This window comes from Rhinopithecus bieti, unplaced genomic scaffold (genome assembly GCF_001698545.2).
Source record: "Rhinopithecus bieti isolate Rb0 unplaced genomic scaffold, ASM169854v2 scaffold_57391, whole genome shotgun sequence".
Lineage (NCBI taxonomy): Eukaryota > Metazoa > Chordata > Mammalia > Primates > Cercopithecidae > Rhinopithecus > Rhinopithecus bieti.
Genome location: NW_016824250.1, coordinates 386,232 through 392,139, shown reverse-complemented (window position 1 = coordinate 392,139; position 5,908 = coordinate 386,232). Strand labels below are relative to the sequence as shown.

The following is a 5,908-nucleotide window of genomic DNA, read 5'->3' as shown; positions in this document are numbered from 1 at the left end:
GTATGTTTATTGTGGCACTATTCACAACAGAAAAGACTTGGAATCAATCCAAATGTCCATCAGTGACAGACTAGATTAAGAAAATGTGGCACATATACACCATGGAATACTATGCAGCCATAAAAAAGGATGAGTTAATGTCCTTTGTAGGGACATGGATGCAGCTGGAAACCATCATTCTCAGCAAACTATCGCAAGAAGAGAAAACCAAACACCGCATGTTCTCACTCATAGGTGGGAATTGAACAATGAGATCACTTGGACACAGGAAGGGGAACATCACACACCGGATCCTATTGTGGTGACAGGGTAGTGGGGAGGGATAGCATTAGGAGATATACCTCATGTAAATGACGAGTTAATGGGTGCAGCACACCAACATGGCACATGTATACATATGTAACAAACCTGCACGTTGTGCACATGTACCCTAGAACTTAAAAAAAAATTTAAAAAAAAAAAAAAAAAAAAAAAAAAAAAAGGAAAAAAAAAAATCCAAAAAAAAAAAAAAAAAAAAAAGAAAAGAAAAAAAGAGGTAGTTAGTTGGGGTGAAGAGGAAACAATGTTTATGTCTAACAGCACCTGGGAAAATATGTCACATCTGTCATTTTGATCTCAGCATCTATCTCTCTCCCTTGAATCTGCAAATATTATAGAAGATGATCGTTTACCTTTTTATTCTTTTCTACTTGGACTCTCTCTCCTATTACATCCACCCCAGCATTATTATCACAAATCATAAAAATGAATTGCCCTTCCAAAGAAATCTATAAAGCAAAACGTCAATGTCAGGTTGTTTAGATTTAGAAGAGAAGGACCCAAGTGAGTTCACTTTTCTTCATACAATTATTAGGGAAAACAAGCAAAATTTCCAGTATCCCTAAACACTGCCTTTTCTCCCTGGATCTAGTTAATTCCTATCAACTCTTTAGTTGACTCTAAGGACTGGCTCTATGAGATCCTGCCACCTAAAACACAGGTACAGATAAACTTGCATAAACGTTTTGGTCCAGGTCTTGGCCTCCAGTCTTATGATGGGCTGGTGGAATATTGCTTCATCAAATGCTCGTGACAGGGATTGCAAACTCGCTCAGGCTTCATAGTTGCAGGAAGAGGCAGTTCATTTGTTGAACAGGCATGACAGAATGTTCCTCTGCAGTTCGTACACACATTCTTTGTTAGACTGACATCTTCCTGGTGTAGCTGACACACCTGTGGTTTCTCAGTGAGCAGCAGCTGATCCTGTTCATCCATAGGGTGGGGTTGCAGTCTGTGACTTTCTTCCAGAGGCATTTTTAGTTTAACATTTTCCTCTTGCATTTTGTGCTTCCCATCCATCTTGGATTCTGGCTTCTGGGAACCCTTTCCTGGGATGTTCCTGTTGTTTCATAATCTTCTTTCATTTTCCTGATTTAGTTCTAACTCAAGCTGGTTCCACTGCCTGGTGAGCTCCTCGACTTCGAGCTGCAGACTGTTGATCTTGTCTTCAAACTCCTGTTTGAAGAGCAGGTTGTTCAACTCAGCAGACTGACAGCTTCGCTCAGCCTGACGCAATTTTTGTTCAAGTTGTTTAATGATAGCAGTCATCTGATTAGTCTTCTGTTCCAAGCTACTGTTTAGTTCACTTTTCTGTTTTACTCCTAAGTCTGAACTCTGCAGCTTAAAGGCAAGTTCATGCTTGAGGGGCCTGAGATCATCTAGCTGCTGCTGAAGAGATACCAGGGCATCCTGCTTCTCACAGACATCCTTCTCCAGCATCTTCATATCTCCTGCCTCATGCTGATCTGTATCTCCAGTTCTTTTTCAACATCCAATGGTAATTGTGTCTCTTCTTTTAAATGCTTTCTTGCTTCACTTGGTGCTTGCCCTTCTGCAGGTCTGTCTTGCTTGGGACCCTTCCAGCTGGATTCCAGTATATAGGAACTTTCCTCTTTAACTCGTTACATTTCTTCTTGTAAGGTAGTAATCCTGCTGTTTGCAACCTCAAGCTCCTCTGTCAGTTTAGTGTTGGATTTTTCTAATGCATCTACTTTTGCCTTAAGGTTGTTTACAGTAGCATTCAAATGCCTGTTCAGTTCTTCTACAAAGTTCTTCTGGTCCAGAATCGCAGTAATCTGACTGTCTCCTTCACTACTTTTACTGCTGTTTCCGTTCTTGAAATACATTGAAAAATGTATAACTCCAACCTGAGAGTCTTCTCCTTTCACACTGAAATTGGCATCAAGGACATTCAGACCCACCAACAGGCCATCAATTATGGCTCCTTCTTCTTCCATCATAAGGGCACTGGGTTCGCAGAATTCACTGAGAAGTTATTTCTTATTGATCAAAGTTTTCATATATTTGAAAGTTTCTTTTGCATTAATGCCAAACAAAGCCAAGCTCTTCCTCTACCTACTGGCGTCTTAAGTCCTGGAAGGTTTTTAACACTTGCTGTTATCTCTGCGGCTCCTGGAACAAGCTTTTCTACTAGTTCTAGATCCCCCCAGAAGGCTTTATTTTGTCAAAGAAAAGTTTTTTCTTTTCTTTTCTTTTTTTTTTTTTTTTTTTTTTAAGTTTTCAAGCCCTGTTTCAGACAGTGCTCCATCACTACAAAGAATTGCTGAAGAGGTGCATAGTCAGAGTCGAGAGTCCTCTCCAGGTTCAGAGCTGATTCAACCAAGCCCTTGATATTCAGCTTGGCCATGTTCATGAGGTTCATGTGTTCCTTAGCCATGAGATAATTAGGATGGTGCTCGCCGCTGCCGCCGCAGCGCCGCTGCTCAGCAGCAGGAAGAGTAGCTGGGAGCCGGCGACAGCAGGGTCCTTCTGGAGCGCTGCTGCTCAGCGGCGGGCGCACTGGAAGCCAGCGCCTCCACCTCCTGGGTAGAGCATAAAGAAAGGGGCGGCCACTGGCAAGTCAGCCTCCGACTGCCTGGCGCGGGAGGCCGGCGGCGGCCGCTTCTCGCCCTCTCCTATAAGCAGTTTTATAAGCTTTCTGAGACCAGAAAAAATAAAAAGAAAAAGAAAATCAGTCTCATTATTTTATATGCGTACATTTTTTTAACCAAAAACTCATTATAGACAAAACAAAATACTACCGCCCCACTCCAAATTATGTCTGCGTCATGCTCACAACCTCAGCACAAAGTTCAATAGAGGTTTTATTGGATATGTTGGCTTCAATCATTGAGTGCCGTAATGATGAAATTTCGTCAGTTTTTGTAAACATTCTCTGAGGCCAGATAAAACTCAGGCTGTTCTGAGGGTTACACTAATTTTGAGAAAGACTTGCAATGAGCATCCCTTTTTTTGTGTACCTCAGAAAAAAAATATAGGTTTAAAATCCAGAGTTCTTTGTTAATGTCACACATCTAAAATCTAGATACCAACCTGTGTATACAGAATAATTACTTTATTGCTATGGTAATTAATATTTCATATTTTAGAATATTAGGAAAATTTAGAAAGTTTTGCTACTGCTGTTTGCCTTCATTAGGAAATGCTTAAACAACAAATTGATAAAAGCTGATTGTTAAAAAATTAATCTGTGACATTAAATTTTATTTCCAATTATGTTTTATGGGAATTGTATTCTATTTTTTGTATTTTTAACCACAGTTTTATTATACTATATATAAACCTATATTTAATATCATATATATGTCTTTGACATTTGAGAGATCCCTATTTTATGAAATAATCAGCTATGTAAATATTTCTTATTCTATTTTAAATACTTGGTTCTAAATTACATGAAATGCCAGTTTTCAGTATGATTTTGTGGACAATTAGACACACCAAAAAGTCACCACCACAGAATTATTGTTTAGGAAGCAGGCCTTAAGCATGAAAATGGTTAAAAAGTAAAACTTCTTTAACCACCAATGCGTTGAATTGACTTACTCACAGTTGGTAAATGGAACTATTTTGTTCACTTTTTCAGAAAAAAAAAAAAAAAAGAAAAAAAAAAAAAAAAAAAAAAAAAAATATATATAATATATATATATTATATAATTATTAGTATAGGTTTATGTTATCAATTTTGCCCAATACATCACTGTATTATTAAAAATGGGAATTATTTATTTTTTACTATTTTTTTGCCTTGCTTGCCAACCCTCACAAAAACAAGCGTTTCCTTATACTAATTTAAGCAAAGAAGTTGGACAAGTTACAATTTTAATTCTGATGCAAAAAAAAAAATTAGGACTATTCAGGTATTTTTTTAATTCAAATAAACAAAGAATATGCGTGCTCTTCTCTTCCACTTGCTTGAGCTTGAGATAGCCATTGAAAATCGCTCAAATAATTTTTTATGTAAAAGTGGCCAAATTTAAAAGACCACAAATGTGACAAATGTATTGAAATGCTTTCAAAGCAGTATTTTAAACAGATTTTGAATGTGTTGCCATACACTGTGATTTACATAAGTAAATCTCACCAAAAACAATGATTAATGTACTTATCACTTTCATTTAAGTGATGAAAAACTTTTGGATTCTTCCACCTGGCCTCTAAGAGTGCCATCCAATTCAAAAGGGAATTTTTAATAATTAACAATTCCCAAATCTTTAAATGCTTGATGCATTGTAAACCCTTATGCTTACAGAATTTCAGAAGAGGAAGGGAACCTATAAGTTAGTAGAAAAGAAGGTTAAGTTTCATGGTTACTAAAAATGTTTGAGAGAGATAGATTAATATGCAGTATACATTTCCTGACAGAATTAATTATAACAATTTTTTAAGGATATTAAATATGAAGGTGTTAAACAGTGGGAAAAAGAGTAGCTTTTCCAAGAAAAAAAAAATGATGCTTATGTTGGACAGGGTGGGCAGGGAGAAATTCAGATTCTTTCAAATATGTAAGTACAATATAAAAAGCACATACACAAAATTTAGTTTGGTCTTTGGATTTGTTTTCTTTTCTAGTTTTAGCAACTGAAGTCCAATGTTGCTTTAGTGACTGGGCATGATTATACTTATTCATGTCTTTCCCAAAAATGTATGCATCAATTTTCTGTCTTCACACCACTTATGTTTTATATCTATGTTATCATATTTGGCACAAAATTACTATTCTCTACATAGGCATTACAGCATTTTACATCATTCTAATTAGGCATATATCATGACATACCTGGTATAGCACATCCTGGTATTATTGGTAACAAAGGAAAATTTTGCTGAGAAAGTAACATGAGAATCATAGAAGCTTTGATTATCAGATGCTGAGGACAGCTGTGGTATTAAAAGCTAATAGTTTGAAAACAATAATCTACTGAAAAAAATGATGGTACGGAATGACCATGTGCATGCTATGTAAAAAGAAAGCATATACAGGCGCACACACACACACACAAGCTACAGAAACAGAGGCATATTTATGTAATACACCTCAGTTTTCTTTAACATAGTTGATTTTCCTTTTCCCCAGGGCTTCTGACAAGTTCAGTACATTGTATAGTTTCCAACCTTCAGAGTTCTTGCTAAGATTACATTTTACTAAGATTAAGAAAAGTGCTTTTTGTGCTAATATTGTTTACACTAGAAAAAGCATGAAGGTGTTTTGAGAGATTGTCAAACTCAGCCACTGCTCAATAAACATAAAATTTAATCAAAATCAGTGTACTTCCTAGGAAAACCCAGCTTTAAAATGAGCTGCCTACTCTGCTTTTGCAAAAAGCAGAAATACACAAACACACACACCCCTACCCATTCCCACCACACAAATACTCCTGGACAAAAGTCTTTCACTAAACTTTACCTATACAGAAGTTCGAGATGCAACCATGATACAAGGAAAATTGAATCTGAATTTCAAATTTAATTTTCCCTGAATGTGCACATGGAGTGTGTATGTGTGTATGAAATAATTATATGTTGTTATTCTCAACTGATTATAATGCTATTACATAATCAATTTTAC

At 36.4% G+C, this 5,908-nt stretch overlaps 1 pseudogene; it reads right to left on the bottom strand.

The window, feature by feature from the left end:
- Positions 1-1,029: 1,029 nt before the first annotated feature.
- Positions 1,030-2,769, bottom strand: LOC108522136 (protein RUFY3 pseudogene; annotated as a pseudogene).
- Positions 2,770-5,908: the final 3,139 nt, after the last annotated feature.